This window comes from Lissotriton vulgaris, chromosome 10 (assembly GCF_964263255.1).
Source record: "Lissotriton vulgaris chromosome 10, aLisVul1.2, whole genome shotgun sequence".
In the NCBI taxonomy this organism is placed as follows: Eukaryota; Metazoa; Chordata; class Amphibia; order Caudata; family Salamandridae; genus Lissotriton; species Lissotriton vulgaris.
The window spans coordinates 250,725,778-250,740,554 of NC_141698.1; the positions used below are offsets into that span (position 1 = coordinate 250,725,778).

Consider the following 14,777-nt stretch of genomic DNA (forward strand, 5'->3'; position numbering starts at 1 on the left):
CCTGGCTCTAGGACACTGTCTTCTTTTCCACTCTGTGACTGGACCAGTCCCGCGGCCTTCTACTGTTCGTGGTTTTACTTCTGGTTCTTGAGGATGTCGAAGTTCCTTGGTCCCTGTTTGCGGACCACATCTTGCTTGAACTTCTCGGACCTCTTGCCGGTCTGCACTGCCGGTATCTGGCAGTGGTGTTGTTTGGCGCAGGTGCTGATGGCTGGGGTGATGGTGGTTGCCAGCCATGTAGAGACTCGGGATGACAGGTGTTGGTGACTTGCGGGGAGTGTTGGATGTCCGGAGAGATTTGGCAGCCATGTGCCTCCGCTTTGTTGATGTTGACCTTAGGTGGCGGCTTGACACGTAGAGTGTACGGTTCCTCTTTTGCCTGTTGTGGGGCCACTGCAGACTCCATCTTGAGGCGGTGAGAAGGCGGGCACTCAGTGCTGATCTTTGCCTGTGGCATCGGCGGACAGGAGCAGAGATACCGACTGACTCAGATTGCCGACGCTTGGGGATGGACGGTCACCTGGGGAAGCGTTGGGATGAGATGTGGACTGCGCTTGCTGCGGCTTATGTTTGGTTCATCCATGGGTCTGTATCCTGGGACGTCGGTCCGCCTTGGTGGCTGTCTAGCGTGTCAGGGTGTGCTTCTTGGCTAACTGTGAGTCTTCGGTCTTCTCCCTTTGTTGGCTTGTTCAGCCCACCTGTGCTCAACCGGTCTTCGGGGTGACAGAGCTGTCACTCGTCTTCTTTTCTTCGAGGGCGTTGCGTTTCGACCTCGAGGCGGCGCTCTGGTGGCATCGGCTTCTGCCTTTGCTCTGGCACACTTGTCTGGACTAGACACTTGGTGACGTGTTTCTTGCTTGCTGGGCGACGTGACGTTCGGTCTTGTGTCGCTGGTTGTTGGAGCACATGGTGCTGTGGCTGCCTGCCACGTGGGGTGTGCGACTCCTCTCTTGCCTGTCGTGGGTCACTGCCGACTCCATCTGGAGGCAGTGTGAGGGAGGACACTGTTGGTGGTCTTCGGCCTGCTGTAGGGCTTTGCTGTGGCGGTGGAGATGTGTGTGCTCTCCGACCTGCGTTCAGAAGTGTTTCTGTGTGGAGAGGTTTTCTGGTGCTGACTGTGCAGTCAGGTTCAACGGCGTGACCTCCTGCGCGCTTCTGGCTTTGCATGGTCTTGCGTCTTCATGCCGTCCATGATCCCTGGGATTGTCACTTGATTCCGTTGAGGTGCTTCTGCGTTGGCGCGCTTTTGTCTGTGCTCTTCATGTGCTTCACTGTCGCAGGAGGGTTACGTCACCACTCCTTGGACCTTCTCTTCGCTGGGCATGCTCTCTCGCACGCTGATAGTGAGGCTTTTGTGCTTCTTGGGGCATTGACTGTGTGTGGTTTCAGCTCCTCTTCTGGTTGCATAGTGACCTGGCGTCGCCATTTCGTTACACGGCTCCATGCATGGAGTTCTTTCACTCCCGGTGCATTCTTGCCCAGTGCTGCGCTGTCCTGATGTGCGTGTGGAGTTCTTGCACTTCTTGCGCGTTCCTGCGCCGTGCTGTGTGCTTCTCTCTAGTTGCGGTGGCACCTTGTCGCCACGTGTCGCACGACTCTGCGCACTTACGTTTCTGGTCCCTTGGCTGCGGCTTCCTCGCTCTCCAGCTCTGTCATGTATCGTCCGCGTCTGGGGTACACTTGCACGCTTCCATTGGTTGCCCTTGAACCTTGCTGCTTGCGGTAGACGGTCTTGGCTCCCCACTACTGTGCCTTGTGTGGCTGTTCTCTTCACTGCGGTTGCGGCGAGCACCTGTGGCCACCAGGCGCCACTACACTTCTCCTCCGCCGTGAGTGTTGGTCGCAGTCTCCGTCCGGGTCGCTGCAGGCTTGCGTTCCTCTCATAATCCTTTCCTTGGCTTGTCTTGGACTTGTTTGGTTCTTTGATGCAGTACCATCCAGTGTCCACTAGATGGAAGTGTTGCATTAGACTTCTCGTTACAGCAGCTTCCTTTTCTTTGTAACTTCTTTCCAGTGTTGATTGTGCTTGCAGGACTTGTTTCCCTCGACCTACACCGAAGTTGGAGCCACTGCTGATTACAGGCGTCTGGAGCTGGACCGCACCCCTTCCTGGGTAAGTCCTAACTTCCTTTTTGTGTTTAAAGCATGGTGGCAGTGGGGCACAAGAATGTTTATGGTGCGAAGGGGGGGGGAATGCCGGCAGAGGCCGCGCTGCTGGTGTCCCACGTGGGTTTGCCCTGTGTTCCGGGACTGTAATTTCTCTTGTTGCTCCTTACCACGTCTTGTGGCCGGTGCGGTGCTGCTCGGGTCAGCCGGGTGGCGCTGCAGGCACTTCATGGTGTTTTTTACGGTGCTCTCCGTCTTGGCAGCTGCATGGGGTCCTTTTACGACCTAGGAGCTTTGTCGTGGGTGGGCTCCACATTGTGTGTTGTATTTGGGCAAAGTCATTCGCTGCTTTTCACCCCGCTGCCACAGCTCGCCTTACATTCACACGCAGCGCGGCAGGGGAGGTTGGGGCTGCTGCTGCGGGACAAAGTACACTGTCTATGCGGACTCGGCCTCAGCGCAGTCCATGGCAGTGATCTGCAGTGGCGATCGGCGTCTCACCAGTCCGGCCCCGCCCGCCTTGTCTTATGCCCTCTCCGGGCTTTGCATCACCAGATTCACGGGCAGCCGGTCAGTCCGATGCGGGGCACCCGCTGGCTTCGCTTCACTTGGTGTTTATTCTCGGTCGCATCGTGCCTGGTAAGCGGCATGACCATGCGGGTGGGCTCCGCTTGCGTCACAGTCTTTAGGGGGGGGGGTGCTTCAGTCTTGCGCGACCCCCAAGGGCATTCTCCCGTGCCCGGGATCACCTTCGGCCGACGGGCCTCTTCATCCACGAGGGTAGGCTCTGCGTGGAACGCCTCACAGTTGGGGGTCACAGTTGCGGCCGACGCGGGTGGGCTCCGGTCGATCCGCTCCTCTTCACACCAGGCAGTCCGCCGTTGGCACGCGAGGTGCGGGGTAGGCTCCCGGTCACCTCTTCATGAATGTTTAGGCCCAGGGCACAGCACACGCCCTATGGGCCTCCCAGCGGCCGGCGCCGCTTCCCCGGGAGGGTGCCCTTCGCATGGGCAGTTCCCACCTTCTTTCTGGGTTTTTTTTGCTGTGGCACGCGTGGCTAGCGTCCGCCCTCGATGCCAATGTGGTGTCGGGGCCCTAGGGCCACATGCTGATAGTAACTGGACCCGGACACTTAGATTGGTAGCTGGTTGATGGGCCAAGAGCACGTGCGCTCTGCCCTCTTTATTGACTGGGTCACGTGACTCGTGACACCAGTGGTGGGTGGGTGTAAAGTGTGGGGTTACACAATACAACAACTAGACCGTGTCCAGCAGGGCACTGCAGTGGTGAAGCTGTTATGTCCGTGTTTGATACAGTGCCTTGGGCTTGGTGCTTTTAGTGCATGAGGTGGCTTGATCGTAGGCCTGGTTTGAAATCAGTGGTGTCATCAGTCGGGATGTTTTGATGCTGGTGAAGAATTCCCCCTCCCCATTTAGGTCTGTACACAAATCGCTTTGAGTCTGAAAGAGTTTCCTATTCATCTGGGAGGAGGTGGGTGCAGAGCATTTTACATTTATGGCCCTACCAAAGTTGCTTCCTACCTTCCACGCCCTCCATGTTGTTTACCCCGGCTATGCCCATTATAATGATTCTCCCACCTACATCCTTTGTTATGTTTGTCCACCCACATCCTTTGTGATGCTCCCCCAACTATAGTGCTACTTATTTTGTATTTACCAATCAAGATTTTTTGGATTTCTTAGTCACGCTTCACAGCATTGTGGATGCTGAACAGCATCACTAGAAACATTACCAAAGCCATTAGGGCCCTAATATACGACCTATTGGTTTTGCAACAATTTGCCCTCCCTTTTTATTTTCCCATTTCTACTCTCTCCCCTACTTCTTCCTCATCCTATAATCTCTTTCCTACATCCTACCCTCCTTTTCTCAAACCCCAATTTAATTTCACTGTGCACTCTATAGTCTTCCTCCCTTTCACTTTCATTTATAATCGTCTTTTTGATTTTTGTCTCTCTACCATCTCCTTTCTCTTTAATATCCTTAATTTTGCCATTTGATACCCCTTTTATTAGCTTGTCTCTTTTTCTCTTCCTCTTTCATGTCCCTACCAACTTTTTCTTTCTACTCTCATGCTATCTTTCACACCATCATTTTTACTGCCTTTTCTCTCTGTTCTGAATTTTGCACTTTTGCACTCCTCCTTTTCTCTTCTTTATTCTTAACATTTTCTCTCTCCTCTCCAGCCTGTCTCCATATCTTTATCTCTCTGCCCTCTCATGTCTGCTGCCCTTTTTTCGCACGACTTCCTACTCCACAGGCAAATGCACAGTTGCAGTTTCTGACTTATACCAGGCCTCAAAGTTTCCCAAAAGACCAACCTTTCCAGTGTTTTTCAAAGTCTTTATTCAAACACACATAGATAAAAGACAATTTGCGATACCAATAGCTCTAACTCTCGCAAATGCGAGGCCTAATGCATTGCAAATGCTTGTTCCTGCTGGTGTTTGTTAAACTTGACAGAGATTAAATGCCCTAATATCACGAGTAACAATACGTGAGTCTGTTGAAGTAGACATACCCGAGAATGTTCGCCCTGCCCCTTTTGCACTTTATAACATGAAGAGGTACCCATTATTGGGGAGAAATCACATTCTTAATAGGGGCACACTAGGATTCCTTCTTTTTTATTAAATATACTCCCATAGATCCTCTAGTTTAAAGTGAATGTATTTCTGAATATTAAATACAATATATTGGCATACATAAACATCGTATTTTAAATATTGTTTATAAACATATTGTCAATGAGTGCAGATTTTCTATTATTAAATTCTAATATCACATATACTATCCATTGAAGAGCGTAAAATGAGCGAGACAGGCACGGATGGTGTTATATTCCTATACTCGACACTGTGCAAGTGTCCAGAAAAATGTGAATATAACTAGGAAAATGTAATGAAATAGCAATTTACCAGTAGCTAAAAATTTGTATTGCAGCAGCGAGTCACTAAGATGGTAGCACAATGCATACACGTACCCAGGCTCAAACTTTCCGCAGATCAATCTCAGAGTGAATCTCTGAGGTCAAATAATAAATTACCAGGAGATTCAGACCGAAAAAACCCAATTTCCTTTGCATTCCCTCCGATTACTTAATTTCTAAGCAGGCCATCAGGGCCCAGCTTTTAATTGCAAGATTTTCCCTGTGGTTAACCATACCCCTATTATTGGTACCTCCAAAGATGGGGAAAAGTTGTTATTTTTCAAGTCTATCGTAATGCGGGTCTTTGTGTTGAAGAACCGTTTATACCCACTTACTGGGTCTCTGTGGCGGGGGAACCGCCCAAGTCTTCCATACCCTCCTTATTTAGTAAAAGGAGACAAGGGAGCCTTCGTCTCCAGGAGGAACCAAGTTTTATTCAAATAGCCTGGGCTATGGAACAGAGTCCCAAGCTTGTTAGAAACAAGACTGAGGAGGCTGCTGCTTCGCTCTGCAGCTTACAGGCCTTATATACACATTTCCCACATTAAGAAACCAGTTTGGGTGGGAGGTTTTACACCCCGAGTCAAAAATGCAGTTACACCATTCTTTGTTCAGGCAGGACGGGGGCTGCAACAAAAAATACGGTCAGGCCTCGCAAAACAGGATATGTAAGGAGGGAGCAGAGAGATCTTGAACAACAGGATATGTGAAAAAGCAAGTTCTGGGATGGTGGCGTGGCCAAGTCTTGTGAAACAGGATGGATGTATGCAGGAGTTCAGTCCGAGGGTGTTGAGGCCAATTCTTGGTTCCCCTTTTTCAAAATTGGCTCAACCACAAGGAGCAGGAAGGACAGGGTGGCCGTGAGAACTAGAATTTCAACAGACATCAGCAGAAATGACCAGGAGGGTCGTGCAGAGGTGTTTGACACGAATTGGCAATTCAAAAACAATGGCGTCATCACACAAAATGGGTGCCGACAAGAAGGACACTTTTCCTCAGTGTGTTCCCCATGGTGATGGTTTTCATCTTCGACAATATCATTCTGGGGGAAGTATATTTGCTAAGTAAAATGCAAGCATGCACAGTATCGCTTCCGTTTGGCAGCTACAAGAAGAGCTTGCTGCCTGCTCATTAGTATACCTGTGCATAGAATTGATTAGATCTATCAAAACCATTTTTGAGGTTGTTGTTAGTAAAGCATGGCTTGCTGCTGTACTTCTGGCCATATGCAGAGATAGGTAGCTACTCCATCAGAATAGAAAGAAGTGGAGTTACCCCCAGTTTTTTTTTCTCAGATTTGTTTTTTCAATGGGCAGAATTACTCTGGGAATAAGACCAACAAGAGCCCAGTTAAAATCGATAAAAGAAGGGAAATCGAAAGAGAAGAACCTGATTTAGCATTAGTTCCTCTAGTCCCCCCGGGATGGTTCTAAAACCCAGGAAGGGTTCCGTAAAAAGAAACATACATTTTATTGTAGAGAGGAGAATCTAAGGTGTTATGACTAATGAATAGGAATCCAAATGAAAGGCCTTAGCCGTACCAATCCTGTTATGTTAATTACTCAAACTCTGAAAAACCATGCGGATAGGAGATTGTGTTCATACAAGAGGGCCCATGCATCCCATGAGCAAAAAAGGGGAAAAGCTTGACAACAAAAGAAAAGAAAAGGGACAGCAAACGATCAGGACAAAAGAAGCATTTCTAAAAGAAGAAGGTAGCTATCAATAAGAGACAGGATTCTACAGAAATGGAAGAGCAGGTAGGCTGAGGGCATGCTAGAGTGTGTAACTAAAATAAACACAGAATGCTTGAATCTTAAGCCACTCCTGAAAACAGAGATTAAATACTACAACCAAGTTGAAATGCCAGACGGGATTTTAACACCTTGGCTGCTAGAGGTTTTCCCCTCCTGTGCTGATGATGGAGATTTCCGATTGTTCATGACGAGCTCAGCTCATCATAAGCACACGACCAGTGTACTGCATGACGAGCTGAGCTTGTCAAGGACAGCGAAGGGGTTAAATAAACCGGACCTAATATACACAGGTCAAATTGAAATAGAAAGGGATACTCAGGGGACAATTTCAGGGATATTCTGACTCATTTAACAAGCTTTTAAGATCAAATATGAGCTGGGAAAAATTGGCCATCATAAGCTGTGATTGATTCTCTTACTGTGGAAGACATTTTAATCCTCCTCTTTCTTGCCCTAGTTTTTTTTTAGACCAATATGGCAGCAAGTGGGCACTGCACTTAGCTCCTGTTCTTTTCAAAGTTCAGGCTGGCTGACACAGGGAGACAGTCCCACACATTATTTCATTATGTGGTTTACCAGACGTCCATCGTCAGCACCCATTGGTGCCAGAAGGTAAGAGGGATCGAAAAAGGATTTTAGATGAGCTGCAATATCAAGCCTCCTCAGCGTACGGTGCCTTGACGCGAAAAGAGTGCCTGAGTGCATCAGTGAAGCATGGAGCTCTGCTGTCAGGAGCTTAATTCCAGTCAGTCTTACCGATGGCAGATAGGTCCTAGGAGAAAAGACAGACCAAATCTACCACCTATATTAGGGAGCAATAATATTTTGTTTGTGACAGACATCAGTTTGCACAGCGTATAACAAGGCAGAATTAAATATTTTTTTGTCAAAAACATGACAGGGAGATATGCAAGAATGGTTATTGATATAGTTCTGAAAGATGGGCCCTGCAAGTTGGAAGGCACTCAACATGCTACTGAGAAAGAGCAGAGGATTCTTCCAAGTACAGCTGGTGTTGTGGTATGGCTGGATCAAAGCCTTTTGTCCGTCTGACTGGTGGTATTGTTATTCAGTAAGTGAAAATCCGAAACTTCATTGTATTTACAAGGAAATCTGGACATAATAAACCGAGAAAGCTGCAGCCGATTGAGAGCTCCAGCCGCCGTCTCCGCAGAAGTGCTGTTGTCAATGAATCTAGGAATAAACTGGGGGTTCTTGTCCTGGTGGGTCCGCAAGCAAGATGGTGACCTCAAACTGAATGCGACCACCGTGACTGCTCCACAGGGCTGGCTAAGCCATGCAGAGTCGACCACGATGATTGGTGGCCACCTGCCTGCTCCTGCAGAGGTGAAGAGGGGTTAGAGTGTTTTATACCTGATGAACTGCCAGCCAGGGCGGACCCACTAGCAAGCCCCATAGACGTGTCAAAATGGCGGCCAGGCCGGTGTGGCCTGAGATGACCGCAGTATCACACAGTGAACCGTCTATGGAATTCTCCACCGGCCCCCTCGATAAGCCTGGTGGATCAACAGCCTCAGCGAGGAGCTGGGGATTGTGGCGACGATTGTAGGCTATGGAACTTCCAAAGATGCAGAATTAGCTGGGCTGTTCACAAGATGGCGCCCACCCACTAACTGATTCCGCAACTAACTAATACCCTGCACAGGGTTCAGGGACTGAGGGCGCCTTGACCTGTTGGGCGGAGACCTCTATTGTGCCCCTTTGCAGCGGTCCCAGAGATCTGCAGGGCGGCGGTGTTTGCATAGCCCCGGCCAGCTCGCCATTGACTGGCCCCAGGAAGGTGCGGACCTCGGACGCACTGCGCAGGCGAGAATCGGATGGATGCTGAGGGGCGCCCCTTCATAAGTTATACCTGGAACAGTGAGTAAGCCCATCAGGCAGAGTGGTACGGGGGTCTCAAATAGACAGAATGTTACGGACTCACTCGAGACAAGAGGAAGTGCTGTCCGGCTCGTAAACTAAAGACGGAGCAGAACGAGCACCTCACTAGACATACACACACGATATGAAAACACTCATGAACACAGTGGAATGTCAGGTAAAGATGAGAGAGTCGTAAGGCGGAACCCGGAAGTGAGGGATTGCGGGGTCAAGACACGCCACTCCTCGCAAGAGGGAGGGGGTTTGTGCAAACAAAGAAAACAATCCAGTCAAAAGTTAGGCAGAGCGCAGTCAGGGGAAATAGGGAATAGAAAACAAGGTACAGAAGTTCTTTCCTGAACGATGGCCAGGATTCAATATCGGGAACTTGAGCAGGAGGAAATCGGGAAACAAAGGCTCCGGTAGCTTCACGAAGCTCGAAGAGCGAATTCTAGGTAAAGGGGGCGTGGTCACATCAGAATCAGTAAGCCAAGGGTGGACTCACGTGAGAGACGTCCTTTTCAGGTCCCTAGGGATCGTCTCAAAAGTACACGACAGGGCACAAAGAACATAAGGAGTTCTTAGAGGGGACGTCTAAAAAAATGCAAGTCAGGTTAAGAGGGAACACAATGCTGAACACACGTTACAGAGGGTCTGTGAATCCGACCACCCCTAACAGTTCTCCACCCCAAAGGCCCCCCTCCAGGGCTTGGTTTAGAGGGGTGTAATCTATGGAATTTTCTCACTAATCTGGGAGCATGAACATTTTCTGCAGGTTCCCAAGTTCTGTCTTCAGGAGGATATCCTGCCCAATCCATTAAGTATTGTAATTTCCCTCTTTGTCTCCTAGAATCTAGGATTTGGTGTAGTTCAAATTCTTCTTCTCCCTCTATTTCGATAGGAGGGGGAGGTTTTTCAGGTTTCAATGGGGGTATGTATTTCTTAAGTAAGGAGCAATGAAAAACAGGATGAATCTTTAAGTGTGAGGGTAATTGCAATTTCAAAGTGACAGGAGTTATGACCTTGCTGATTGAATACGGACCTATGAAACAGGGTTGTAGTTTCCTCGACCCTGGAAATTTGAGATTTTTGGTAGACAACCAAACCTTTTCCAATATCTCATAAGGTGGTTCTGCTCGACGATGCTTATCTGCATGATGTTTCATATTTTCTTTGGCTTTATTTAATTCCTGAATGGCATTTTCCCAAACTGCCTTCAAATGTTGATGATGTTCTTTTAAAGCTGGGATATTGTCAAGTTCCTTTGGAAAGGGGATGGGTAGAAACCCTGGATGTTGTGCATAATTAAAGACGAAAGGGGAGACCCCTAGGGAAGAGTGAGTTGCATTATTGTATGCAAATTCTTCCAATGGGAGAGCCTACACCCAGGTAGTAGACAGACTGGTTAGAAGACAACGTAAATATTGCTCCAATGTCTGCTTTGTTCTCTAAGTCTGCCCATCTGTCAGTGGGTGATTGGCCGTGGAAAGTCTATGATCCATTTGTAATATTGAACACACCCCTCGCCAAAACTTGGAGATAAATTGAAGTCCTCTGTCAGATACAATAACAGAAGGAACGCCATGTAACCAAATTACATGAGCCAAGAAGAACTGCCTTAACTCTTGAGAAGATGGTATCTTTTTAAAGGGACAAAATGGGCCATCTTAGACAACATGTCCACTACTAAAAATATTGTGTTATACCCTTGACTACTGAGGAGCTCCGTTATGAAGTCCATACTTATAGTATGCCAAGGTCTGGGAGGAGCAGGTATCACCTTTTATAATCCCATGGGAGCACAATGGGATGCTTTTTGTCTTGCGCAGATAGAACAAGCTTTTACAAAATCAGTTATCTCTTTATTCATGTTGTCCCACCAAAACCATCTTTGACATGTAGTAGCAGTCTTGACATCCCCTGGATGTCCTGCTAAAACACTATTATGACACCAGTCTTGTATTTGATTTTTTAAGGAGGGAATAGGTATGTACAACCTGTCATCATGATAATATAACCCTTCTTTGATAGAATGCAAAGGATTCTTTTTCCATTCTTCAGCAGGGATAAGGGCATATTGCTCTCTTAATAACTCTAAGAATGTTTTTGTATTGTGGTCTTCTGCTCCAATGATCTTATACTCTGGAATGATAGAAGGTACATCTTCTTTGAGCTCTACTTTAGGACTACTAATACGCGATAGAGCGTCTGCTTTGCCATGCTGTGCTGCTGGCCTATAGGTTATTACAAAGTCATATTCATTGAAGAATGACACCCATCTTATCTGCCTAGGTGTGAGAGCCTTGGCAGGCTTAAAGAATAGAAGATTTCTGTGATCAGAAACAATAGTAATGACATGTGGGGATCCCAAAAGATAATGCCTCCACTCTTAGAAAGACAACTTGATGGCGAGTAACTCTCTTTCTCCTATCGTGTAATTTTGCTCTGCAGGAAGTAGAATCTTTGAAAAATAAGCAACTGGGTGCAGTTGACCTGTACTTTTATCTCTCTTCGATAACACTGCTCCAACGGCTAATTGAGAAGCATCGGCTTCCCCCCAAAAAAGTTGAGTATTATCTGCATGACGAATTATTGGAGCAGAAGTAAATTTGTTCTTCAGAATACAAAAAGCTTTTTCAGCTTCTTCCGTCCAGGAGAACTTTGTACCTTTCTTGAGTAATTTCGTAATAGGAGTGATGGTATCAGAAAAATGATCAATAAATCTCCTATAGAAATTTGCAAACCCTAGAAAGGATTGCACTTCTTTAACCGTAGTTGGACTTGGCCATTCCACTAAGGCTTTTGTCTTTTTTGGATCCATTTGGATACCTTGGGGTGAGATTATGAAACCCAAAAAATCAATGGTATCGGTGTGGAACGTGCTTTTGTCCAACTTTGCGAATAAATAATTCTCCTGTAATTCCTTTAACACTCTTTTTACATGAATCACATGTTCTTCTTCAGTCTGTGAGTAGATCAAAATATCATCGATGTAAATGATGACAAACACATCAAGAAATTCCCGCATGATATCGTTGATAAAATATTGAAACGCAGCTGGAGCGTTGCATAAGCCAAAGGGCATGGCGCAGTATTCATATAACCAAAATCTGGTGCGAAAAGCAGTTTTTCACTCATCACCCTCTTTAACCCGGATAAGATGGTACGCTCCTCTCAAGTCAATTTTGGTGTAGATCTTTGCACCTCGCACTTGGTCAAGAAGGACAGGAATGAGTGGCAGCGTATACTTATTCTTAATAGTGATCTTGTTCAGAGCACGATAGTCCAGGCAGGCTCTCAAGCCTCCCTCCCGTTTGGGAATAAAAAACAAAGGCGATGACACAGGGGAGGTTGAATGCCTAATAAAACCTTTCTGCAACATTTCTTCTAAATAGTTCTTCAGGTATTCAGTTTCATATGCTCTGACCTTCAGATTCAGGTCAGAGCATATATTCTACTATTAGGAAGTTCTGCCCCTGGTACTAGATCTATACAACAATTGTAACTACGATGTGGTGGTAGTTTAGTAGCCTCTTCTTCATTAAATACGGATTCAAACTCGGATTAGATCTCTGGTACAAAAGAAGTAGCTGTCACTGATTGAACGGTACAGCATAAAGAGTGCAAACTGTCACTGACTTCTTGATAACAATGCAACATACAGAATTGAGATTTTAGCGTAACTGTACGTTCTATCCAATCAATTTGTGGATTGTGAGCTTGTAGCCATAGGACACCTGACATTGCTCGAAAATTAGGAGTGTCAATCAAATCGAACGTTATTTGTTCGGAATGTCCATTGCCACATACCAAGGTAAGGGGAGGTGTTTGATGAACAATCAAACCGGAAGATAATTCCGAACCATCTACTGCCTTAACTGGTTCAGGGCGACTCTTGGTGATGAAAGGGATGCCAATCTTACTGGATAACTGTATGTCAAGAAACTTGCCTGTGGCTCATGAGTCTAGTAATATAGTCATGTTATATCTGTCTTGATTTGAGATTATGAGGGTCACATTTAGAAGAAAATGTTTCATGGGTCTGATTAAAGTCTTTCTTGATTTTGAGATCTGATGAGATGATGAACTTGAAGAATCGATCTCATTATTCTTCAAGTTTTCTAGTTTTCCTGAGTGCTAGCAATCGTTTTAGGAGGAGTAGAAGGCCTGATGGGGCAATCTCTTGCAAAATGTCCTCCTTTCCCACAATACAGACATAAATTATTTGTACGTCTCTTTGATTTTTCTTCATCTGATATAGGGCCTCTCAAACCTCCAATTTGCATAGGTTCTGGCATATTTTTAGATTCTTTTTTGTTTTGTCCGCTCTCTGTACAACATATCTTGGATAACCCAATCAGGATTTTTCTCCTCTTCTTTCTTGTAATCTATAATTTAATTTTACAGTGAGTTTAATAAATGGAGGACAATCCTCAGGTGGATTTACTATTTGTGATATTATATCCTTCAACGCATCCGATAAGCCTCTGTAAAATAATGATGTCCTCTTATCTTCAGGCCAATATGTTTCTGCCAGTAGTCTATTAAATTGCGTGATATAGGTGAGAAGATCTAGACCCTTGCTTTAAATTAAGAAGAGCATTGTCACTAGCCTGCATGTATGTATGTTTAGCAAAGAGACTTCTCATCTTGTCTTGAAAATGTTTGTAATCGTATAACAATAGATCATTAGTCTCAACAAGGGGTACTGCCCATTCGGCTGCATTCTCAGCTAAATATGAAATAACAAATGCTACCTTAGCAGCATCATCAGGGAAAGCAGCCGCTATACACATGAACTGGAGATGGCATTGAGTCATGAAACTGTTTAATTTAGAGCTGTCCCCTGTGAACCTTTCAGGCATAGCTAAGGGCACATGACTAGAGGTGTGGACAGTAACCTGAACGGGAGCTATGGAAATTGTGTCCCCAGATGGGACGCTCGCAGAAGAGGTTGGGACAGTAAAATGTGCTAGGTGGATATAGTTTCCCCTTCCCTTAGGAATTGCACCCAACCCTCCAGCCCCACTGATATCTGGAGCTTTTAATTGGGCCTCTTCTGCCTGTAATTTTAGATTCTCTGAACGTAACTGAGCTACTTAATTTTGCAACTCTACCAATATTATAGATAGGTCTTCTACTGTAGGAACTTGACTAGTTAAGGAGGATGCCTGTTGGGAAGGACTGCTGGTCTTATCTACATTCATCTTTGCTCGGGTGGAATACATTTGTGGGCTTGGTTTTCTGTTGCGATTCCCCAAATAGGGAGGGGCCAAGTTCCACAGTGGCAAAGATGAAAGTCCTAAACACTTCCAAAAAGCAATGACAAGAGTGGGACATATACACACTCAATGCCAACTGCTCCCAAAAAGTGTGGGGGGAATAATCCGAGGAGTGTACCAACTCTTCCCCAGCTGGATGTTGTAGCTGCAGACTTGGAGACAGGAGAAGGCTGCAAAAAATACACAGTGTTTCTAAACTACAACGAAACAACAAGAATTATATACATGTGTTCAACATGGAGTTCCAATCACCCCACAATAGTGAGAGTCCGACCTTGAATGAAGTTTCACCAGGAAACTCCAGAGAGGAAAAAATAGGGAATAGAAAACAAGGTACAGAGGTTCGTTCCAGAACGATGGCCAGGAATCAATATCGGGAACTTGAGCAGGAGGAAATCGGGAAACAAAGGATCCGGTAGCTTCCACGAAGAACGAAGAGCGAACGCTAGGTAAAGGGGGCGTGGCCACGTCAGAATCTGTAAGCCAAGCGTGGACTCATGTGAGAGACATCCTTTTCAGTTTCCTATGGATCGTTTCAAAAGTACACAACAGGGCACGAAGAACATAAGGAGTTCATTAAGGGGACGTCTAAAAAAATGCAAGTCAGGTTAAGAGGGAACACAATGCTGAACACACGTTACAGAGGGTCTGTGAATCCGACCACCCATAACACAGGGTCTCAGCACCTCTCTACACTAGTTCTTGTTTCTTGGGATGGGCCTTAGTGATGACAGTATCAAGCCTAGAATGAAGGGCTGGATGGATAAAACTTGAACCAGTACTTAGGTGTTGCCGTTGTCA

The 14,777-nt window shown here is 46.3% G+C and overlaps 1 protein-coding gene across 2 annotated transcripts in view; it reads right to left on the reverse strand.

Moving 5' to 3' along the window:
• LOC147685054 (uncharacterized) overlaps window positions 1-14,777 on the reverse strand; it is a 384,063-nt gene that overhangs the window by 126,945 nt on the left and 242,341 nt on the right. The window lies entirely within an intron of this gene.